Genomic DNA, 25863 nt, shown 5'->3' with positions numbered 1-25863 from the left:
TTAGTGTGCTCTTACTGAATGACAAATTAATTTGTATTATAAGGACTACTTATGCTCAAAATACTGTTATTTTGAGCTGCCCCTCCGTTATCTAGGTATACTCTTAGTTGAGGGTTGGTTTCTTTAAGTTTAGGATGAAGCAATCTAATAGAAAAATGAAAGTGTAGTGTTTGTAGTTATTTTGTGTAAGTAAAATATGAAATGATGATGGAAGAGTGTCTTTAATGTTTAAACAGCTAATAATTTATAGCTCAGGTTTTCAGTTTGGGACTGTTTGCTAATGAAATACTTAGTTTTAGTTTATTTATTTACAGCTGTGCTGGGTCTTCGTTGTTGTGTGCAGGCCCTCTCTCTAGTTGTGGTGTATGGGCTTCTCATTGTGGTGGCTTCTCTTGTCATGGAGCACAAACTCTAGGCAAGTGTGCTCAGTAGCTGTGGGGCATAGGCTTAGTTGTCCCAAGCATGGAGAATCTTTTCGGACCTGGAATCGAACTTATGTCCTCTGCTTTGGCAGGTGGATTCTTAATCACTGGACCACCAGGGAAGTCCCTAATGACATCTTAATGATATTATGAATTTTATATATGTGTTTTAAAGACCTTCTGTGCATTTTCACAGAAATCACATCATAAACTGCTTAAAAAATAACATTTGTGGGAGCCTCCCTCATGGCTCAGTGGTAAGGAATCTGCTTGCCAATACAGGAGACATAGGTTTGATCCCTGATCCAGAAAGATCCCACATTCTTGAAGCGACTGAGCCCCTATGTCACAACCATTGAGCCTGTGCTCTACAATCTGCACCCTAGAGCGTGCAAGCTGCAACTACTGAGCCCACACACCTTAGAGCCCAGGCTGTAAGACAAGAGAAGCCACTGCAATGAGAAACCCATGTCCCACAACCTGAAAGTAACCCCACTCACCACAACTAGAGGAAAGCCCAGGCGGCAATGAAGACCCAGCACAGCCAAAAAGTAAAGAAAAAAAAAAAGGATTATATATTAAAAAAAAAAAAAAAACAACTATTTGTGAAGATAAATTAAATAGAACCAGTTTTTCATTTTGTTAACTACTTTGCAGGTGTAAGCTACCAATAGGAAAATATTATCAGTATAATTTACTAATTGCATATATATCCTATTTTAAAGTATGTAAAATGTCTTAAAACATAACAATTTTTCCCTAGAATTTATTGTTACTAATTTTAGTTGCATACAAAGTAACATTACATTTTATATTTTTCTATTTCATAAACGAGAAAAGGTACACTTCTTATAATAACACAGGAAAAGTGGAACTTATTTCAAAGAAAACAAAATTTTATATGAATCAAAGTTCCTAAACCAAAGATATGCTGAAGTCGTCAGCCCCAGTACTTGAGAATGTGACCTTGTTTATAAATAGGATCTTTGCAGATTTAGTCAAGTTAAAATGAAGTCATTCGGTAAGCCCTAATCCAATATGACTAATATCCTTATACGAAGACAGCCATGTGACGCTGGGCTGGAGGAAGCACAAGCTGGAATCAAGATTGCTTGGAGAAATATCAATAACCTCAGATATGCAGATGACACCACCCTTATGGCAGAAAGTGAAGAGGAACTATAAAGCCTCTTGATGAAAGTGAAAGTGGAGAGTGAAAAAGTTGACTTGAAGCTCAACATTCAGAAAACGAAGATCATGGCATTCAGTCCCATCACTTTATGGGAAATAGATGGGGAAACAGTGGAAACAGTGTCAGACTTTATTTATGGGGGCTCCAAAATCACTGCAGATGGTGACTGCAGCCATGAAATTAAAAGACACTTACTCCTTGGAAGAAAAGTTATGACCAACCTACATAGCATATTCAAAAGCAGAGACATTACTTTGCCAACAAAGGTCCGTTTAGTCAAGGCTATGGTTTCTCCAGTGGTCATGTATGGATGTGAGACTTGGACTGTGAAGAAGGCTGAGCGCCGAAGAATTGATGCCTTTGAACTGTGGTATTGGAGAAGACTCTTGAGAGTCCCTTGGACTGCAAGGAGATCCAACCAGTCCATTCTGAAGATCAGCCCCCGGATTTCTTTGGAAGGAATGATGCTAAAGCTGAAACTCCAGTACTTTGGCCACCTCATGTGAAGAGTTGACTCATTGGAAAAGACTCTGATGCTGGGAGGGATTGGGGGCAGGAGGAAAAGGGGACGACAGAGGATGAGATGGCTGGATGGCATCACTGACTTGATGGACATGAGTCTGAGTGAACTCCGGGAGTTGGTGATGGACAGGGAGGCCTGGCGTGCTGTGATTCATGGGGTTGCAAAGAGTCGGACACAACTGAGTGACTGAACTGAACTGATATGAAAACCCAGAAATATGGGGTGAATGCATATGAAGACAGAGTTTGAGATTGGAGTGATACTTCTACATACCTAAGACTTCCATCACCAACTGCTGAGAGGCACAAAACATATTTCCTGTCAGAGTCCTTAGAAGGAATCTATACTGCTCAAAGTCTGATTTCAGACTCGTGCCCTCCAAAATTGTGAGAAGGTAAAGTTCTGTTGTTGTTTTTTTATTGTTGTTGTTTTCTTTTTTTTTATCTCTCATTTATTATTTTTTTTAATTTAATAATTTTAAAACATGTGTTCCCCATCCTGAACCCACCTCCCTCCTCCCTCCCCATACCATCCCTCTGGGTCGTCCCAGTGCACCAGCCCCAAGCATCCAGCATCGTGCATTGAACCTGGACTGGCATCTCGTTTCATACATGACATTTCACATGTTTCAATGCCATTCTCCCAAATCTTCCCACCCTCTCCCTCTCCCACAGAGTCCATAAGCCTTTTCTATACATCAGTGTCTCTTTTGCTGTCTCGTATACAGGGTTATCGTTACCATCTTTCTAAATTCCATATATATGCGTTAGTATACTGTATTGGTGTTTTTCCTTCTGGCTTACTTCACTCTGTATAATAGGCTCCAGTTTCATCCACCTCATTAGAACTGATTCAAATGTATTCTTTTTAATGGCTGAGTAATACTCCATTGTGTACATGTACCACTGCTTTCTTATCCATTCATCTGCTGATGGACATCTAGGTTGCTTCCATGTCCTGGCTATTATAAACAGTGCTGCGATGAACATTGGGGTACACGTGTCTCCTTCCCTTCTGGTTTCCTCAGTGTGTATGCCCAGCAGTGGGATTGCTGGATCATAAGGCAGTTCTATTTCCAGTTTTTTAAGGAATCTCCACACTGTTCTCCATAGTGGCTGTACTAGTTTGCATTCCCACCAACAGTGTAAGAGGGTTCCCTTTTCTCCACACCCTCTTCAGCATTTATTATTTGTAGACTTTTGGGTCGCAGCCATTCTGACTGGTGTGAAATGATATCTCATAATGGTTTTGATTTGCATTTCTCTGATAATGAGTGATGTTGAGCATCTTTTCATGTGTTTGTTAGCCATCTGTATGTCTTCTTTGGAGAAATGTCTATTTAGATCTTTGGCCCATTTTTTGATTGGGTCATTTATTTTTCTGGAGTTGAGCTGAAGGAGTTGCTTGCATATTTTTGAGATTAGTTGTTTGTCTGTTGCTTCATTTGCTATTATTTTCTCCCATTCTGAAGGCTGTCTTTTCACTTTGCTAATAGTTTCCTTTGATGTGCAGAAGCTTTTAAGTTTAATTAGGTCCCATTTGTTTATTTTTGCTTTTATTTCCAATATTCTGGGAGGTGGGTCATAGAGGATCCTGCTGTGATGTATGTCAGAGAGTGTTTTGCCTATGTTCTCCTCTAGGAGTTTTATAGTTTCTGGTCTTACGTTGAGATCTTTAATCCATTTTGAGTTTATTTTTGTATATGGTGTTAGAAAGTGTTCTAGTTTCATTCTTTTACAAGTGGTTGACCAGATTTCCCAGCACCACTTGTTAAAGAGATTGTCTTTAATCCATTGTATATTCTTGCCTCCTTTGTCCAAGATAAGGTGTCCATATGTGTGTGGATTTATCTCTGGGCTTTCTATTTTGTTCCATTGGTCTATATTTCTGTCTTTGTGCCAGTACCATACTGTCTTGATAACTGTGGCTTTGTAGTACAGCCTGAAGTCAGGTAGGTTGATTCCTCCAGTTCCATTTTTCTTTCTCAAAATTGCTTTGGCTATTCGGGGTTTTTTGTATTTCCATACAAATTGTGAAATTATTTGTTCTAGCTCTGTGAAGAATACTGTTGGTAGCTTGATAGGGATTGCATTGAATCTATAAATTGCTTTGGGTAGTATACTCATTTTCACTATATTGATTCTTCCAATCCATGAACATGGTATATTTCTCCATCTATTAGTGTCCTCTTTGATTTCTTTCACCAGTGTTTTATAGTTTTCTATATATAGGTCTTTAGTTTCTTTAGGTAGATATATTCCTAAGTATTTTATTCTTTCCGTTGCAATGGTGAATGGAATTGTTTCCTTAATTTCTCTTTCTGTTTTCTCATTATTAGTGTATAGGAATGCAAGGGATTTCTGTGTGTTGATTTTATATCCTGCAACTTTACTATAATCATTGATTAGTTCTAGTAATTTTCTGGTGGAGTCTTTAGGGTTTTCTATGTAGAGGATCATGTCATCTGCAAATAGTGAGAGTTTTACTTCTTCTTTTCCAATTTGGATTCCTTTTATTTCTTTTTCTGCTCTGATTGCTGTGGCCAAAACTTCCAAAACTATGTTGAATAGTAATGGTGAAAGTGGGCACCCTTGTCTTGTTCCTGACTTTAGAGGAAATGCTTTCAATTTTTCACCATTGAGGATAATGTTTGCTGTGGGTTTGTCATATATAGCTTTTATTATGTTGAGGTATGTTCCTTCTATTCCTGCTTTCTGGAGAGTTTTTATCATAAATGGGTGTTGAATTTTGTCAAAGGCTTTCTCTGCATCTATTGAGATAATCATATGGTTTTTATTTTTCAATTTGTTAATGTGGTGTATTACATTGATTGATTTGTGGATATTGAAGAATCCTTGCATCCCTGGGATAAAGCCCACTTTGTCATGGTGTATGATCTTTTTAATGTGTTGTTGGATTCTGATTGCTAGAATTTTGTTTAGGATTTTTGCATCTATGTTCATCAGTGATATTGGCCTGTAGTTTTCTTTTTTTGTGGGATCTTTGTCAGGTTTAGGTATTAGGGTGATGGTGGCCTCATAAAATGAGTTTGGAAGTTTACCTTCCTCTGCAATTTTCTGGAAGAGTTTGAGCAGGATAGGTGTTAGCTCTTCTCTAAATTTTTGGTAGAATTCAGCTGTGAAGCCGTCTGGACCTGGGCTTTTGTTTGCTGGAAGATTTTTGATTACAGTTTCAATTTCCGTGCTTGTGATGGGTCTGTTAAGGTTTTCTATTTCTTCCTGGTCGAGTTTTGGAAAGTTGTACTTTTCTAAGAATTTGTCCATTTCTTCCTCGTTGTCCATTTTATTGTCATATAATTGTTGATAATAGTCTCTTATAATCCTTTGTATTTCTGTGTTGTCTGTTGTGATCTCTCCATTTTCGTTTCTAATTTTATTGATTTGATTTTTCTCCCTTTGTTTCTTGATGAGTCTGGCTAATGGTTTATCAATTTTATTTATCCTTTCAAAGAACCAGCTTTTGGCTTTGTTGATTTTTGCTATGGTCTCTTTTGTTTCTTTTGCATTTATTTCTGCTCTGATTTTTAAGATTTCTTTCCTTCTACTAACCCTGGGGTTCTTCATTTCTTCCTTTTCTAGTTGCTTTAGGTGTAGAGTTAGGTTATTTATTTGACTTTTTTCTTGTTTCTTGAGGTGTGCCTGTATTGCTATGAACTTTCCCCTTAGGACTGCTTTTACTGTGTCCCACAGGTTTTGGGTTGTTGTGTTTTCATTTTCATTTGTTTCTATGCAAAATTTGATTTCTTTTTTGATTTCTTCTGTGATTTGTTGGTTATTCAGCAGGGTGTTGTTCATCCTCCATATGTTGGAATTTTTCATAGTTTTTCTCCTGTAATTGAGATCTAATCTTACTGCATTGTGGTCAGAAAAGATGCTTGGAATGATTTCTATTTTTTTGAATTTACCAAGGCTAGCTTTATGGCCCAGGATGTGATCTATCCTGGAGAAGGTTCCATGTGCGTTTGAGAAAAAGGTGAAATTCATTGTTTTGGGATGAAATGTCCTATAGATATCAATTAGGTCTAACTGGTCTATTGTATCATTTAAAGTTTGTGTTTCCTTGTTAATTTTCTGTTTAGTTGATCTAATCTGGGCTGTAGGTTATTTTCTTTCATCATTTTAAGTATGGGAGAATGCATGAGACATTAGATTGATATATTATTTAAATGTTTGATTTCAGCTGTGAGGTTTCATCAGGCCCTAGACCATGATAAATGAGATTCATCCCCCTCTGGACCAAGCTCTACTCTTTCTCTCTTCTGCTTCATATGATCACTTAAAAGTGTTCTTTTTCTAGCATAAATCACACATAGAAGCAATGTCATTATGAGAAAACTCGTATAAACCTTTGGTATTTGACCTCAATACACACTTTCAAAGGTCACCTGTTTTCATACTCCTTTCTACATTTCTCACATACATTCCCTGAAGACAGGCTGCAAAAGACAAACTGCATCAATGAACCATTGCCTTAATTTCTGTTCTATAAACCTTTACAGAGGCAACTTTAAAGCTTTTTCAGGTATTTCAGTTCACTCAGACTCATGTCCATCCAGTCAGTGATGCCATCCAGCCATCTCATCCTCTGTCATCCCCTTCTCCTCTTGCCCCCAATCCCTCCCAGCATCAGAGTCTTTTCCAATGAGTCAACACTTCACATGAGGTGGCCAAAGTACTGGAGTTTCAGCTTTAGCATCATTACTTCCAAAGAAATCCCAGGGCTGATCTCCTTCAGAATGGACTGGTTGGATCTCCTTGCAGTCCAAGGGACTCTCAAGAGTCTTCTCCAACACCACAGTTCAAAAGCATCATTTCTATTCTTATAAATCCAAGTTTGATGTTTCTCCTCGCCTTGAAGTAGTTAGATATCCTGACTGAATTAATCTTTCAAACATGATATCTATACTGTTTTTTTCAGGAGAAACCTAAATGCGCATTGATGATGAGTGGATAAAGAGATATGGTACATATGTACAATGCGATATTACTCAGCCATTAAAAACATGCCATTTGCAGCAACATGGATGGAACTGGAGATGATCATACTAAATGCAATAAGTCAGAGAAAGACAATATGCTAATACTTATATTCAGAATCCGAAGAAAGAAATGACCCAAACTTGTTTACAAAACAGACTCACAGACTTAGAGAATGAACTTACAGGGGAGAAGGTAGGAGTGGGGAATGGATTGGGAATTTGGACTTGACATGTGCACACTGCTATATTTTAAATAAAATGCTTCTCCAGGAAAAAAGATAAAGTCAATACTCTCTAAGTAATATCAGAATAGTTTTCCTCCTCTAGCTGAGAATTTCTAGAAGTTAACAACTCTTAATTATTAGTGTTGCTATCCTCAATATGATTTTCATGTAGTGAAATTCAGTGATCCTTGGACTGAACAACACTGTCTCCTCTGCCTTTACTTAATTCTCGTTTCTGACTCCAACATGACTGATTCATTCTAATTCATAATGCTTAGTTTCCATATTGAGCTGGTTAACCATTATACTTGTCAGCTTATTAAATAGCAAATAAAAATATATATAAATATATGTGAGTTTTAGAAGAAACACTGATGTATCTAGCATACACTTTACAATAAAAATCATATTGCTTTCAGAGACTGCTGTGGTCCCTACTGGTGCCAACTCTTATCTTTCCATTCAGAAGAAATCACTCTGCTGAATGTTCAGTGAGCCTTTCCCTAGAGTTCTTTAGTTTTCCAAGTATGTGCCTGTTTCCCTGAATAAATATGAGAATGGATGTTTTTAAAAAGTCTGTGTTAATGAAATCACAATCTGTGGATTCCTCTGCAAATTGTTTATTTAACACTGAATTCCTAAAATGCATCTATATTTACTATAACTAATAAGCATATATTATGAATTATTGAATAATATGCTATTGTACTGGAGAAGGAAATGGCAACCCACTCCAGTGTTCTTGCCTGGAAAATCCCAGGGATGGCGGAGCCTGGTGGGCTGCCGTCTATGGGGTTGCACAGAGTCGGTATGTGCTATTATATGCTATTGTATAACACCAGCACATGTATCAAACATAGGATTATTTCCACTTTTTTTAAAATAGGAAATTCTCTCATGACCATTCTTCTGTATGTTTCCTGGTGTGTGCATGTGAAGGATTCTTCAGAGTATACAGCTAAAAATACAGTTGCTGCATCATGGGGGTATGTATATCTTTAATTCCTTCTAGAACATGTCAAGTTTCTTTCTAAAGCAATTGTGTAAATGTGCACTCCCATAGGAAGTATACAATTATTCTAGTTCTTCATATAATCAACACTGACTATCTCATACTTAAATTTTTGCTAATCTGGTTGATATGAAGTGATATCTTATTGTAAAGTTCAACTTGAATTTCACCTATTATCAGTTCCACCTATTAACTTCTTCATATACTTAGTGGTTAATAAGATTCTGCTCTCTGGAAATTCTGTTTTTTTTTTTCTATATTATCAGGTTATCTCTTTTTCTTAATGATTAGTAGGTATAAATTATATCAGTTTCAAATATTCTCTTCAATTCATGGTCTGTGTTTCTACTTGTTATGGTGTGTTTTCATAAGTGAATATTCCTATTTAGATATAACAAGTTCAAGGAAAAAAACAGCCACACTTCCCTGTCCCTCATCATCTACCGGTTTGCTCAGACTCATGTCCATATAACTTGATATAACAAGTTCTATATAACAAGTTCTAAAACTTGTAGAATTATTAGATAATATACTATTGGATAATATTTATGGTTTTTCATATTCAAATTCATTAGATCTTTATGTTATAAGGCGGGAGTCCGATTCCGCTTTTTGAAATATGGATGGCTAATCATCTCGGCATGTGTTACTGTAGTCCTTTCTTTCTGCCATGACTGACAGTGCCATTTCTGTCATAAATCAAGTATTCATATAGCAATTTTGCTTCATGTGATGACACCTGTAATAATTTCATGTATTGCCTTCATTGTTGTTGTTCAATCGCTCAGATGTGTCTGACTTTTTGTGACCCCATGGACTGCACGACGCCACACTTCCTTGTCCTTCACCATCTACTGGAGTTTGCTCAAACTTACATCCATTGAGTAGGTGATGCCATCCAACCATCTCATCCTCTGTCATCCCCTTCTCCTGCCTTTAATCTTTCCCAGCATCAAGGTCATTTGGCCAGAGTATTGAAGTTTCAGCTTCATCATCAGTCTTTCCAATGAATATTCAGTGTCGATTTCCTTTTGGATTGACTGGTTTGATCTCCTGGCAGTTCAAGGGACTCCCAGGACTCTTCTCCAGCACCTTAGTTCGAAGGTATCAATTGTTCGGCACTCAGTCTTTTTTATTGTCCAGCTCTCACATCCGTACTGGAAAAAACATAGCTTTGACTAAATGGATCTTTGTAGGCAAAGTAATGTCTCTGTTTTTTAATATTCTGTCTAGGTTTGTCATTGCTTTTCTTCCAAGGAGCAAGTGTCTTTTAATTTCATGGCTGCAGTCACTGTCTGCAGTGATTTTGGAGCTCAAGAAAATAAAGTCTGTCACTGTTTCCATTGTTTCTCCATCTATTTGCCATGAAGTAATGGGACCAGATGCCATGATCTATTCTTTTTGAATGTTGAATTTTAAGCCAGCTTTTTTATTATCCTCTTTCACCTTCATTAAGAGGCTCTTTAATTTCTCTTCACTTTCTGCCATAAGAGTGGTATCATCTGCATATGTGAGGTTATTGAAATTTTTCCTGGCAATCTTGCCCACAATTTCACAAGGTGAAATCATAAGCAAGGTGATGATATACAGCCTTGACACACTCCTTTTTCAATTTTGAACCAGCCTGTTGTTCCATGTCTGGTTCTAACTGTTGCTTCTGAGCCTGCATGCAGGTTTCTCAGGAGGCAGGTAAAGTGGTCTGGTATTCCCATCTTTTAAAGAATTTTCCACAGTTTTTTGTGATCTACACTGTCAATAGCTTTAGTGTAGTCACTGAAGGAAAGTAGATGGCCTTTGTAGGTTTTAGTATATAGGATGTCTTAATCCAGTAAAAATAGTTGGAGAATGTTTTCTATTTTCTATATTCTGCAGTGATAATAGTTTCCATATTTTCTATATATGAAAAATGGGATTAGTTGTTTCTTGAATACATGTTAGAATTTGTTGGTTGAAAAAAAATTGAGACTTAGTATTTCCTTTTATAAAGATACCATTTTGCAAATATATTTTAAATTATAAAGTGAATCTAATTTTTTAAATATTTTCAGTCACCTTTTCAAAAAAATATTTATATAGAAATTCATTCATTTGCTTGATCTTTTCAAAATAATTGGCATAATATTTTTCAAGTTATACATTAACTGTTATATTTTGATTAGTTTTTGTCTATTCTCTTTGTTCATTTTACTTTCCACCTTTCTCTGTGCTATGTTTTAGATAAGCCTCTTTTGAGCAAGATAGGTAGATATGTTTCAAAAGGTCTATTCTGATAAGCTTTTTATTTCTCAATTAAAGCACTTTGTCCCTTCATTGCAATGATTGATTTTATTCCCTTTTAACATTATGAGTTGTAAAATTTTTCCCATTTTCTACATTGTTTACTTCTTTCTGTTTTTGTGATTATTTGAATTTTATTAACCTCATTCAATTAAAATTATATATTTATCTGTAGTTTACTTCAGCAAGTTTAACATTGATTTAAGTCAATTACTATCACTATTCTCACAAATAGCATGTAGAATGCTTTAAACTTGATCAAACATTTCTTAATTTTCCCCAAATCATCACTATTATTATACTTTTATATTTTCATTCCCACAGTAAGTATACAATATTGGACATATATACACAGACTGGTTCCAGATCAGGAAAGGAGTATGTCAAGGCTGTATATTGTCACTCTGCTTATTTAACTTATATGCAGAGTATATCATGCGAAATGCCATGCTGGAAGAAGCACAAGCTGTAATCAAGATTGCCAGGAGAAATATCAATAACCTCAGATATGCAGATGACACCACCCTTATGGCAGAAAGCAAAGAAGAACTAAAGAGCCTCTTGAAAGTGAAAGAGGAGAGTGAAAAAATTGGCTTAAAACTCAACATTCAGAAAACTAAGATCATCACATCCAATCCCATCACTTCATGGCAAATATGGGGAAACAGTGAGAAACTATTTTTGGGGGCTCCAAAATTACTGCAGATGGTGATTGCAGCCATGAAATTAAAAGGCGCTTGCTCCTTGGAAGAAAAGCTATGACCAACCTAGACAGAATATTAAAAAGCAGAGACATTACTTTGCCAACAAAAGTCTATCTAGTCAAAGCTACAGTTTTTCCAATAGTCATGTATCGATGTGAGAGTTGGACTATAAATAAAGCTGAGCATTGAAGAATTGACACTTTTGAACTGTGGCGTTGGATAAGACTCTTGAGAGTCCCTTGGACTGCAACAAGATCCAACCAGTCAATCCTAAAAGAAATCAGTCCTGAATATTCATTGGAAGGACTGATGCTAAAGCTGAAACTCCAGTACTTTGGGCCCCTGATGTGAAAAACTGACTCATTTGAAAAGACCCTAATGCTGGGAAATATTTTAGATGGGAGGAGAAGGGGATGACAGAGCATAAGATGGTTGGATGGCATCACCAACTCGATGGACATGAGTTTGAGCAAGCTCCAGGAGATGGACAGGGAAGCCTGGCATGCTGCAGTCCATGGGATTGCAAAGAGTCAGATAGGACTGAGTGGCTGAACTGAGTGAGTGATGTAGGCAGTGTTAGTTTTAAATTCTGACATGCATATCAGGTTTCTTGCTTTTTATTTATGATGGTACCAAAGATGTCTTTGTGTTACCCTTTTCATTATGACAGAATTGCACCCCACAGGATTTTTTTTTCTATTTTTTAAAACCATTACTGAAATAGAGTTGATTTGTTATGTTGTGTTAGTTTTTGGTGTACAACAAATTGATTCAGTTATATATACATACATAAATCTATTCTTTTTTAGTCTCTTTTCCATTAGAAGTTATCACAAGATATTGAATATGTTGCCCTGTGCTATATAGTAGGAATTAGTTAGTAGAATTTCATATGAAATACGTGTATTTATGGCAATATCTCATATTTTGTTCATTTAAATATCTTTCACAAGAGTTATGTTCAGGTGGATTAAATATGATTTTCTCAGAATATTTGTGATATTATTTAAAAATGTGTGGCTTCCACTGTTACTTGAGAAATTACCTATAAGTCTAATTGCAGTTGCTTTGAAGACAATCTTTTCTTTTTCTGTGTCAATTTATAAGAGATTAACTTTGGTTCCTGTGCTACAAGTTCACTTTAGTGTACCTAGGAGTAAAACCCTATCATTTATCTCATTTGGGATTTTATAAGCTTCTGTGAATTCTTTCTTTTTACCAGCTTTGAGTTTTAATTATGGTCATTATTTTCTCATATAGTTTTGTATTTATTGTATCTCCTCTTCTCTGAAATTCTGATTAAAGCATTTTAGATTTTTCTCATTTTAAACTCCTTGTATCTTAACCATAGTTTTGTTTGTTTTTTACTTTTAATCTCTTTGTGAATGAATAATGGCTTCAGTTATATATTCAGGAGTGATTCCTCAGTTCTGTGTTATACCTATTTACATAGCCATTGAGTTTCTAATTTCTGTTTTATATGTTTCTTCATGTTTAACTAGGTTAATTTTCAATCAGCGTAGGCTCCTTTACTGGAGTCAGTCTTGCTTTTTTATCTCATTCACCTTTAATTTCCTATCATTAAATATGCTTAATTTTGTAAACTGACATCTTTACAGTTTTTATTTTTCTTCCAGTTTTTTACGATAGCCCACATTCATGGTATGCACGCTCAGGTGCTCAGTCGTGTCATGACACTTTGCAGCCCCATGAACTGTAGCCCGCCAGCTCCTCTGTCCATGGACTTTTCCAAACAGGAATACTGCAATGTGTCACCATCTCCTATCCCAGGATATTGTGGCTGTTAATTGTGATCTTTTTGACTATGGACTCAATTTTCTTAGAAATATTTTTTCTGGTAATTCTTGCAGAGTTACATAGTTTTGTGGTAACAAAAGTAAAAGGTTAATATAATCAGCTAATGCCCCAAATTGAAAGCTGGCTTCACTGCTCCTTATTCTTCTCTAGGTTCTCATTTCAGTTAGTATTTGATTGGATCAAAGATTCAAAACATAAATATATTTTTTAAATCACACACACACACACACATATATATATAAAGGGTTTTAGTTGGAATATTTGGTAAGATTACCTAGAATGTCATATTATCCTACAGTAATTTTATCTTCCTCTTTTTATAATCAGTTTTCAATTTAATAGTCTACTGGAAGGAAAGGATGCTTTTCTATTTCTGCCTAGTAATCATATATTTTATTGTTTATATTTTTTTCTCAGTTATACTAAATTATGCGTCATAGTATATTTTGCCTAAATAGCATACTTTTTTGAATTTAAAAAATCTTCACTGGGGGATATTTTGGAGAAGAAATGTTCAAATTGGAAGACTTACTAGGTATGGTGTTCTGGTTTGAACTGAAGCACATCACCTCTTTCTGTCACTTTTCTGCCCGGTCCAGATGGCAAAGTTACTTGACTTGCCTGGTGTCTGGCTGAGTTAAGTGTGAACCGTTTGAAATTCAATCAGAAGAAGACGGAAGTGATGGCTTTTGGGCAGGGGAAAACATTTTGATAATTTATCAAGTACTTTATTTAGATGACCATGAAAACTACAAGCTATGTTATACTGTGATAAACCTGACACTTTTGGCATTAGATTAAAATGAATTTTCCACTCAAAAAATCAATGATATGCTTCTTCTTTTTCCTCTATTAAGGAAATAATCCCCAATTTTTTTGGCTTAGAGTTTGTAGATTAATTACATGCATGATGTTTTGGCTTCATTTCTGTGCATTTTAATAGACTCTAAATACAGTAGATAAGAAAATGTTATGTACAAGGAAAGTATTGCTTTCATGGTTCAGATTGATTTTTTGTACAGGCACAAATTATACCTTGAGAAAATGGAAACATTGGCCTGCTCTTGCATTTTGTTTTAAATATATGATTTTAAATCGACTTTCATAATTACATTGACCTATTAATATAACAACTTTCATAAGATTTGTTTGATTTAGAAGACAAACGTATCTTGGGGATATTCATGGGACTGTTCAATGTCATATTTGTATAAATATAGGAAGTGGCTTTAAGAACTAAAAGAAGGCTTAATATTACTTTTATTTTAATGTGTTTAAGTGATTGGAGAATAGACCACATATTAAAATAATTGTAAATATATATTAAAAAGGTTCTTGAAATGTTTGATGGAGAAGGCAATGGCACCCCACTCCAGTACTCTTGCCTGAAAAATCCCATGGGTTGGGGAGCCTGGTAGGCTGTAGTCCATGGGGTCGCTAAGAGTCGGACACGACTGAGTGACTTCCCTTTCACTTTTCACTTTCATGCATTGGAGAAGGAAATGGCAACCCACTCCAGTGTTCTTGCCTGGAGAATCCCAGGGACGGGGTAGCCTGGTGGGCTTCCATCTATGGGGTCGCACAGAGTTGGACACGACTGAAGCGACTTAGCAGCAGAAATGTTTGAAGTAAACTTTTATATTTCTGGCTCCATTTAAGTTTAATTTTAGTAAACTTAAGCTTACTCATGAGCTTGTGATTATTTAATGTTAAAGACAAGCTTTTCCACAAATAAATTTTGTAGAATCTTAAAATCAAAGCAAAGACAAAAGGAAACAAGAATTTATACCAAGAAAAAATCTTAAATGTAATATATTATTTTGATTTAACCTAATGGGAAAAAAGGTATTGTCGATAGGTCAGGTGGGATATCTAACCTGCCCCCTCCCCCAGCTGGTCAGTGAGAGAGGTAGTACTAGAACTTTATTAAATTACCAAATTCTGTTTGCTTTACTGATGGAAAGACACCAGTTTACATTATAGTTTTACCCTCAGTAGATGCTGGCACACCTTGGACATTTGTAAAAGTTAGGAAGAGGTCCCTTCAAGGCAAATAAATTAAGAGACTGCCTCTTCTGTGCAAAGTAAAAGTAGTGTCTTTATCAACTGAGGTCCCAGCAGGGAAAAAACAAAGTAAACCTAATCAAATTAGGGTAAATAAAGAAGATCTTAATATAAGGATCTGTAGTACACCTTGGTTTTTTACTCTTTCTTCCATTTAAAGGGTAAGGAGAGGAAGCAGCTATTAAAGCTAAGTAATAAGAGTGCTATCTTGAGAGCTGGAAAATAGCCAGCCTGAAGCAGTACTGGAAAGAGGAAGATTGAAAAATAAGTACCCCAACCTCATTCTCATCCCCTTTGTTGCTACCTATTGGCCCACATAATTAGGTGCCAGAAGGCAAGACAGCCCGAGGCAGAAACAAAGTAGCAGAATCTGGAGGACCTAAAGATTTTTAGAATAGCTTCTCTTCCTCCAGGCTGCCACAGTGCTGAGCCAAGTGAGCAGACTTGGCAAGCCATGCCTGTCTGCTTTTCAGCTGGTTGGCCAGGCATTGTACATGGTATGTGCACCTGCTTTCACCACTTACTAACATCGTGAAGTAAAGCAAATTACTCTCATATACAAAATAAACATAATGATAATATTTATTTCACAGGTGTGTTAAGACTAAATGTAATTAGTTGAAAGAATATTACAAATCTAAATAAGCACACAAATAATTTTCATTATTGAAAGAAGAGAACCATTCTTATAACTAACATATACAAGACTCGGATTGATTAACCTTTTTTTAATATGAATTTTCATCAGCTGCGTTCCTCATTTTTGGTCCGTAGATATTCCCTTTCCCCACTACACTGGCCATGTTTCTACTCAACTGTCTAGATTTAATCCTATTGTTGCTGCTTCCTGAAATGCCCTAACTGTTCTTTCATGTATGTTTCTAGCACTTCGAAGAAATTATGCTGGTCTCTCTCTTCCAGTTCTTATCTAGCACTTTATTACCATATTTTTGGTTTGTTTCACATACTTAACATTTTAGCATCATATAATAATCTATTTTGATCATTTCATACTTATATTGCAATAACCCTTAGTAATGATAGAAGATCAGATAGAAAAAGCAAAGGATTCAGGACTCTTTGAAGGCAATAATGGTACACCTTCACAATATGAAATTTAGTAAAAAGTTATCTCCAGAAACCAGAGCATGGTACATTCTGCCCCCAGTTTTATTGTATTTTGAATATTCCTTGTCAGGGGAAAATCTAAGGAAAATTACTACTAAACCAATTCTATCTATTTATTAGCTGTTATTTTTCTAATATAGTTTAATGATTTGATTTAACACAGACTAAAGGCACATGATCAACTCTTAAAAGTTTGTTGTCAGAGGACTGTGGTATAGCAGTTCTAGATCAGCTGAGACAGTTATAACCTGTTATACTGTCAGCCACATCAACTTCACTAAAAACTCCTTTCCTAACCAGCAGAGCAGGCTATCAAAGCAAATTGCCCTGTAATTTTTTTTTTCTTTTTTTAAGAATGAATCGTTTCAACTGCTTTTAAAGTTAGCCAGCTTATGTGCAGCTGCTGCTGCTGCTAAGTTGCTTCAGGCGTGTCTGACTCTGTGCAACCCCATAGACGGCAGCCCACCAGGCTCCTCTGTCCACAGGATTCTCCAAGTAAGAATACTGGAGTGGGTTGCCATTTCCTTTTCTCGCTTATGCGCAGACAATAGCATAAATGAATCAGACTTCTAAACTTTTTAAAATTTTCAATTTCTAATATCCTGATTTAAGTATGTAGGAGTCAGTTAGTATGAATTTACATACATAAACTGACAGTGACTTGTTTGCCTATGGTTCTGGAGGCTATAATATCTTGATATTCTCATAAGCAGTTACTAACATGATAACCATTTCTTTGAGTCAACAAGGACTTTTTATATAAAAGCACAGTTTTATTTTTCTGTGACTAAAGCTATATAATATGAAAAGATAAACATTATCTTTTAATAATGATAACATTATTAAATGAAAACATATTTTAAAAAATTAAGCATTTGCTTGAGCAAAAGTTGATTCTGAAGAGAGCAAAGCCAAACCAGAAGTGGTTAGGAGCACTCAATCCACAAGGCTTTTTTGTAAAGAAAAGGCAGAAGCAAAGCAAGGGAACTACCTGATTGGCTGTAGTTTAAAGGTCTGCCCTGAAAATAAATAAATAAATAAATAAATAAATAAAGGTCTTCCCTGTTTGAAAGTGAAAGTGAAGTTGCTCAGTCTTGTCCAACTCTTTGCTACCCCATGGACTGTAACCTATCAGGCTCCTCCGTCCACGGGATTTTCCAGGCAAGAGTGCTGGAATGGATTTTCCAGGCAAGAACGCTGGAGCGGATTTGCCATTTCCTTCTCCAGGGGATCTTCCCAACCCAGGAATCGAACCAGGGTCTCCTGCATTGCGGACAGATGCTTTACCGTCTGAGTCACCAGGGAAGCCCCTGTTTGGAGAAGCCTAATTAGTTGGGTGTGATTGGTGGTTCTACGATTTTGATTTCTTAACCTTGAGGGATTTACATGCTCTAGTTTTGATTTGTTTATGTAGACTGCTAATATATTACAACCACATTAGTCTGATGGTCTCCTTGTTTAATTAATTTAACAGTAATAAAATATTTAGACAAGATATTTTGACACATCATCTCATATAAAACACACCATGCATGTGCGTGTGCTAAGCTATTTCAGTAGTTTCTGACTCTGCGACCCTACTGACTATAACCCGTCAGACTCCTCTGACCATGCAGTTCTCTAGGCAAGGACACTGGAGAGGGTTGGCATACCCTCCTCCAGGGGGTCTTCCTCGCCTGGGATCTAACCTGAGTCCGCTACATCTCCTGCATTGGCAGGTAGGTTCTTTATCACTAGCACCACCTGGGAAACCCAAAACACACCATACACCTACTATAAAATGATTTCACTTTATAGACAAGACATTAAGACTTAAGACTGTGATTTGCCTATTTGTACAACAAAGAACTAGCCAATCCAGGATTACCTAGGCTTCTGCCAACAAAACTAGAACATTCACCTTTGTTTACAATAGCATCCAATTGAAAATACAATTCATTGCCATTAGCTGCTTTAGTGCTTTGTTACACAAATTACAACAAAGTTGCATTTAATTCCTCCTTAAAAAAATGACATAAAAGGATGTCATTTAGATATTTTCTCTATAAATTCTTGCAAACAATTTTACATATGGATTTTAATTATAATGCTTAACATATTTATACATGTGTGGCGATATTTCTGTTAGAAATATAGAAATTCTGGGGACAAAAAGAAGGCAAGTAGGAATGGTCAGTTCTAATTTCCCCATGTGCAGCCTGTGGGATCTTAGTTTTCCAATCAAGTATGCATCTCACATCCCCTGCATTGTAGATGCAGGGTCTTAACTGCTGGACTGCCAGGGAAATCCCTCTAACATAGCAATTTTGACAGTAAAGATAAATATTTCTATTTCCTTCCTGGCACCTGGAGGGTTCTCTTATGCTTGGAGAGGTAGATGTCCCTTGGATGCTTAGGAAAACAGAACAAAAGTAAATTCAGATGCCTTTGAAAGGAAAAATGATGCAGAGTTTAAGAAAAAAAACAAGTGATGAGCTTAGAAAAGGAGAAGGTTTAGATTCCTTAGGGAAAGGGTCAAGGGAAACACTTAAGAAAATATAGCCAGTGGAGATTTTTGTATTGAGATGATGACTGGTGTGCAATTCAAATACTCTCCTCAGTCTCCTAGACAAAAGGCCCAGAAAACATCCAAGTTACTGAAAATTTTATTCTCTGAGAATATCAACTGTCCATTTTTTGTGTGTGCTTAATTTTGGCATAGGTTGCAACCAGAGGTTCTCTGATAAAATTTCCAACGTCTGGATTATGTGTTATTCACAGTAGTTTGAGGTCATAGGTTGTGTTTATTAACTTTTGAACCCCTAGTAAAATTAAAATGATTGTAATATAGTAGAAGATAATAAATGTTCAATGAATGAACAAGAGAAAATGATAGAAAGGATATACCAGGGAGGGAGCAGGATAAGAAGGGCAGATAAAAAACAAGAGAGTACAAGGAAGGGAGAGGAAAATAGATTCTGAATGGGGCATCTTTATTTGGACCCTCGTTTGATGAGTTACTGTGGTCTCTGCCTGGGCAGTAGTAGCTTTTGTGAGTCTCAGTTTCTCCTCTTTCAACTGTATCCACAATTGCCATTTTGAAATATCAGGAAATTCAGATAACCTGTGTAATTAAAAGATATTCAGAAAATTGAATTATGTTATACTTATCTTAGAATTACTCCAAGCAGAACTAGTTTCAAGCCTTCTCCATTAGCTATTTTTCCCCTGCTCTATTGTTTTGTGAAAATACATCACATTAAAAATTATCAGCTTCCCCTAAGAGTGCGCCTTGTCTCACTGACAGTACACAGATGCCTCTCATCCTTGTCTCTACCCTATTCACGCCTACCACGCTGATCTCTTCTCCTATTTACTAATGAGGAATGCTGCAACTGTTATAAATTGTATTGTGAAGCATGAAAACTGTGACAGGAAAACAGAATTAGGATCCAGCACAGTAAGTGAAAAGAAAAAAGTTCTACAATGACCAAAGGAAGAAATGGATTGAAGTTTTGCAAGGATTTGGGAGTCTTTTATGGAGAACGTGTTGTCTTTGTATGCTTAAATGAATCCCTACTACTGTATTACAGTATAAAATAAAAGCCAAATAGTCAGAAACTATTGCAGTTTTTAAAAAAGTGATTTAACTGTCTTTTTAAAAGTTATGCTTTTTGTGGTTTTCAGCTGAAATTTGGCATTAAATATAAGAGATGATAGTGATTGAAATAAATCTGAAACGTTCAAAGTCATAGAGCTCTTAAATAAGCAAACCTCATTTTCCAGTGTTCAGTAGGCATTCAATTCCATTATGAATCTTGAAAAAAATAATGTAGAAATTGATGTGGAATTTGAAAGAAGGGAGAAAATAATGTGTAATAATTGTTTTATTTCCTTGAGGAATGTTGCAGTACAAAAAGATCCTATAGTCTGTATTTCTTTTCCATTAGTTTCTAATCATAGTGAAAATTTACTTTTCTTCTGAAAGTGTAACTAGATACTTTTTTTTTTTTTTTTTCTGTTTCTGCTTTGTGATGTGGAAATGGCATTTGAGAATTTCTTTTCTGGTCTCTGTGGCTTTCATTTCTCATTAAAAGTCAGTTCAAAGAACACAGTTTCATGATATACCCTGACAATGGTCTGCTCACAGATCTTCTGACCTCTAGAATCTCTTCCTATAATCTGCTATAGATAAGGCTAAAATATTACATTTTTCCTTCTGTAAGCTTATAAGAATTTCTTGCCTTTGATCAAAAGTCACTAATTTCTGCATACTTGTTGTATATTCCAACTGCCTTGGGAGAACTGGAGATCCTCACAATCTGGTACATATCTAAACTTGCAGCATGATTTTTCACTATCCTGTCTCAGAATCTCATGATCCATTCACACTACATCACACTGTACACATGCATGTAAATGTTGCACCTGTGTTCAGGACATGTTCTGTTATCAGAGAAAACTGAATTTTAACTTTTACAATTCTAGACATCCAGCCAAGGCGAGGCTCTGCTGCTGCTGCTGCTAAGTCGCTTCAGTTGTGTCCGACTCTGTGCAACCCCATAGACAGCAGCCTATCAGGCTATGCTATAGAGGCCTAAAGGACATGGTCAAAATTTTCCCCCAAGACAAATTTCTTCCCCCTTTGGTCAGCTGTAACATTTTCTTGATAAAAAACATGTTCTTGGCTTTTTTTTTTTTTTTTTTTATGAAAAAGCCTTATCCTCTACTAGATAATTATAAAGAATTAATCCTAGTTCGTCTCCAGTGCAATGATTCACAAACATAAGTCTTTGTCTCATACAAGGTTACAGACTAAATACAAATCAGCAGAACAACTTTCCAATATGTAGACTCACAGCCCATACCACAGAGTTTCTGATTTAGTCTGACTGAATATCCCATACACGACCTTCTAGGTTTAGAAAACTAAAACATAATTCAATTGCACAATTCCAGACAGTGAATAGAACATTTTAAATGAAAGAATGAGTTTAATGCATGCATATTTATGAACAAATGCATTGAGAAAGAAATGAAATGCATTGTTAAAGAAATGCTATATTACTGAAGTATTAAGTTTAGCTCTGCTATTTAATCCTTTTTGAAGTAAAAATTTAATCTTGGTAAGCCCCAATTTCTTCATGGGGAAATCTGAAGAAGTACCAAGTGAAATGCAGTTTTTTAAAGGCTAAAATATGTTCTTGAGATATAGGCACCTTATGTGCTTCTGAGCCTGAAAAAGTTTCTCCTAAATTGCACCCAATTTTGTATTTTTAAGTTCATATTTCCTCCTGTATTTTAGAATATGTGGGAAGGAAATATAATGTTCAACACAGCATGTGTATCTCCTATAGTTGAGACTTAGATTACTTTTTATAATAAGAAGCAGAAAACAGAGGGGTCAGACAGTAAAATTTATGAGTGGGAAGTAATGAATAAAATACCAGATATTATTCACTACTCACTATGAAGTATGAGGTTCCACAAAGCCTCTCCTATAGAAAATATATCTCACTTGTCTCAGAAGAAAAGACACTATTCAAATCTCAAGCATGTTGGAAATCTACTGCTTCCTTCATGTCAAGGACTTTGCTTAACCAATAATTTTTGGTCCTTTTCAAAAACTTCTTTCATTCTTTATGCACTTACTCATTTAAGAAACATATATCATTTGAGAACCTAATATAATCAGAACATTGTGCTAAGCTCTGGAGCTATCAGTTCAGTTTAGTTCAGTCGCTCAGTAGTGTCCAACTCTTTGCGACTCCATGGACTGCAGCACGCCAGGCCTCCATGTCTGTCACCAACTCCCACAGCTTACTCAAACTCATGTCCACTGAGTTGGTGATGCCATCGAACCTTCTCATCCTCTGTCATCCCCTTCTTCTCCCATCTTCAATCTTTCACAGCATCAGGGTCTTTTCAAAAGAGACAGTTCTTTGCATCAGGTGGCCAAAATATTGGAGTTTCAGCTTCAGCATCAGACCTTCCAATGAATATTCAGGACTGATTTCCTTTATGATGGACTGATTGGATCTCCTTGCTATCCGAGAGACTCTCAAGAGTCTTCTCCAGCACCACAGTTAAAAAGCATCAATTTTTCGGCACTCAGCTCTCTTTATAGTCCAACTCTCACGACCATACATGACTACTGGAAAAAACTGTAGCTTTGGCTAGATGGATCTTTGTTGGCAAAGTAATGTCTCTGCTTTTTAATATGCTGTCTAGGTTGGTCACAAATTTTCCTCCAAGGAGCAAGCATCTTATAGTTTCATGGCTGCAGTCACCATCTGCAGTGATTTTGGAGCCCAAATAAATAAGGACTATCACTTGTTTCCACTGTTTCCGCATCTATTTGCCATGAAGTGATGGGACAAGATGCCATGATCTTAGTTTTCTTAATGTTGAGTTTTAAGCCAATTTTTTCACTCTCCTCTTTCACTTTCATCAAGAGGCTCTTTAGTTCTTCTTCACTTTCTCCAATAAGGGTGGTATCATCTGCATATCTGAGGTTATTGATATTTCTCCCAGCAATCTTGATTTCAGCTTGTGCTTCATCCAGTCCAACATTTCTCATGATGTACTCTGCATATAAGTTAAATAAGGGTGACAATATACAGCCTTGATGTACTCCTTTCCCAATTTGGAACCAGTCTGTTGTTCCATGTCCAGTTCTAAATGTTGCTTCTTGACCTGCATACAGATTCCTCAGCAGGCAGGTCAGGTGGTCTTGTATTCCCATTTCTTTAAGAATTTTCCACTTTTTGTTGTGATCCACACAGTCAAAGGCTTTGGCATAGTCAATAAAACAGAAGTAGATGTTTTTCTGGAACTCTTGCTTTCTCAATGATCCAAGAGATGTTGGCAGTTTGATCTCTGGTTCCTCTGCCTTTTCTAAATCCAGCTTGTACATGAGGAAGTTCACAGTTCACATACTGTTGAAGCCTGGCTTGCAGAATTTTGAGAATTACTTTGCTAGCGTGTGAGATGAGTGCAATCATGTAGTAGTTTGAGCATTCTTTGGCATTGCCTTTCTTAGGGACTGGAATGAAAATTGACCTTTTCTAGTCCTGTGGCCAATGCTGAGTTTTCCAAAGTTGCTGGCATATTGAGTACAGCACTTTCACAGCATCACCTTTCAGGATTTGAAATAGCTGAAATGGAATTCCATCACCTCCAGTAACTTTGTTCATAGTGATGCTTCCTAAGGCCCACTTGACTTCACATTCCAGGATGTCTGGCTCTAGGTGAGTGATCACACTATCATGATTATTTGAGTCATGAAGATCTTTTTATGTATAATTCTGTGTATTCTTGCCATCTCTTCTTAATATCTTCTGCTTCTGTTAGGTCCATACCATTTCTCTCCTTTATTGAGCCCATCTTTGCATAAAATGTTCCCTTGGTATCTCTGAATTTCTTGAAGAGATCTCTAGAGCTATGGATGCAGATACATAAAACCTGGAGTGCTGAGCAGAAATTATCCAGATGAAAATTCCTGGGAATTACTAGAACATTCCTGGGAAAGGAAGCAAGTCTTGAGGTATATAACTGACCCTTTCCCTAACTCAGTGAGACAAATGGAACCTCTGGATGAATGTGGTCAAGAGCTTATGATTCCCTCTTCCTCCACATTTCCCATCTAGGGTTATGATTTCTCATGGGAAGGGGCAAGCTAACAGGATTTCTCATCATTCCACTCAACTCCATGTGTCAGGAGCTCTATCAGAGGTAAGTGACTTAAAACATCCGGGGCTCTTTTCTTCTCCCTAGCCTCAGTTTCCATGGAAGAATGTCTACAACAGGCATGGTGTGCCAAAAAGACAGAGTCTTGATCACCTTCACTATAGCTTGCTCGTGAGATAAAGAACCCATACCAATGTGAAGTAAACTAAGACAAACAGAGTCTATTGTGCTTACTCAGTACCTACTCATAGAACAATGGTGTTGCTCCAAGAAAAAGCTAGTATCTGTCTACACCCCAGCCTGAGAGATGTGGTACTTTGCCCACGGGTGAGAAAGGCTATAAGAACAGATGTCCCAGCTGCTGTCCCTTAAAAAGGGACCAATTTTATTTGGAATATAGTATAGAGAAATTCAAACCAAAAAATTGTCAAAACAATGAAGATTTGAGGATGAGACATTAAGAGGAGGCTGGTGGCTCTATAATAGTGACAAGCAAAATAAATACAAACAGTATAAATTTAACATACAGAGCTGTAATATGTCTGACAATAACAGCACAAAAGAGACAGGTAGGGGAAAAGCTATCTTGGTGTAAGTAAATGGCAACAAATGATTAAAAAACCACAAGGAGCAATGAAGATAACCAGAAATGCAAAATAAGAAGTATACCTTAGTTCATTATATCAACTTGCATTATATTAACTTCATTACTTGCTCTCATTTTCTTAGCTTCTTTAAAAGACATAAAATTATATAAACTAGTGTTATGGTGGTGGTTTAGTCACTAAGTTGTGTCTGACAGTTGTGACCTCATGGACTGTAACCCACCAAGCTCCTCTGTCCCTGAGATTTCCCAAGCAGGAACACTGGAGGGGGTAACTATTCCTTTCTCCAGAGGACTGCCCTGACCCGGAAATCAAACCTGCACATCCTGCATTCAAGGGGATTCTTTACTGCTGAGCCACCAGGGAAGCCCAATTATTGAGTTTGCAATATCTATATACATAACGTGGGCTTCCCTGGTGGCTTAGATGGTAAACAATCCATCTACAATGCAGGAGACCTGGATTTGATCCAGGGATCAGACCAGGGTTTGATCCCTGGATAGGGAAGATTCCCTGGAGAAGGGAATGGCAACCCTCTCCAGTATTTTTACCTAGAGAATTTCATAGACAGAGTAGTCTGATGGGCTACAGTCCATGGAGTTGCAAAAAGTCAGACATGACTGAGCAACTAACAGTTTCACTTTCATACACATAACACAGAAAACAATAATAGCATAGAGGAAAGTGAACAATTAAATAGAGCTATCTTGAAAGAATATCTCTATATCTCATTGGAATTAAATGAAGTAGATTCCATAGATTCAGATGACTATTGTAAGCCCTAGAGCAACCTCTAAAATGTCTAGATTGTAAATAACTAAATAAAACTATATCTATTTGCAGATGACATGATCTCATATTTTTTTTTAAAAATTACATACAATTAATTCTGGAGATGGTGTGGCAAAAAGGGAACCCTCTTACACTATTGGTGGGAATATAAATTGTTACAGCCACTATGGACAACAGTATGGAGTTTCCTTAAAAAAATAAACATAGAACTACCATATAATCCAGCAATCCCACCCCAGGTCACGTATCTGGAGAAAACCATAATTTGAAAAGATACACATACCACAGAGTTCATTGCAGAGCTGTTTACAAAAGCCAGGACATGTAAGCAACCTAAAGGTTCATCAATGGAGGAATGGATAAAGATGTAGTATTTATACAGTGGAATATTACGCAGCCATTAAAAAGAATGAAATAATGCCATTTGCAATGACA

The 25863-nt window shown here is 36.5% G+C and overlaps 1 long non-coding RNA gene across 18 annotated transcripts in view; it reads left to right on the top strand.

Moving 5' to 3' along the window:
* LOC147355130 (uncharacterized) overlaps positions 1-25863 on the top strand; it is a 487872-nt gene that overhangs the window by 449483 nt on the left and 12526 nt on the right. For 10 of the 18 annotated variants that reach the window (XR_015144249.1, XR_015144238.1, XR_015144248.1 and 7 more), the window contains 2 exons: positions 8247-8346; positions 23992-24076. The exons of 2 other annotated variants lie outside the window; for them this stretch is intronic. This is a non-coding gene — a long non-coding RNA (uncharacterized LOC147355130). Of the gene's footprint in view, positions 1-7075; positions 7330-8246; positions 8347-12972; positions 13995-23991; positions 24077-25863 lie in introns of those variants that run through there. 6 more of the 18 variants (XR_015144244.1, XR_015144254.1, XR_015144242.1 and 3 more) reach the window with 4 other exon arrangements.

The sequence above is a fragment of the Bos grunniens genome, chromosome 17, assembly GCF_055505025.1.
Source record: "Bos grunniens cultivar Pamir isolate PY7600 chromosome 17, Bosgru_T2T1.0, whole genome shotgun sequence".
NCBI classification, from domain to species: Eukaryota; Metazoa; Chordata; class Mammalia; order Artiodactyla; family Bovidae; genus Bos; species Bos grunniens.
The sequence above is the reverse complement of the archived record's forward strand: the minus strand, read 5'-3'. Positions and strand labels throughout refer to the sequence as shown.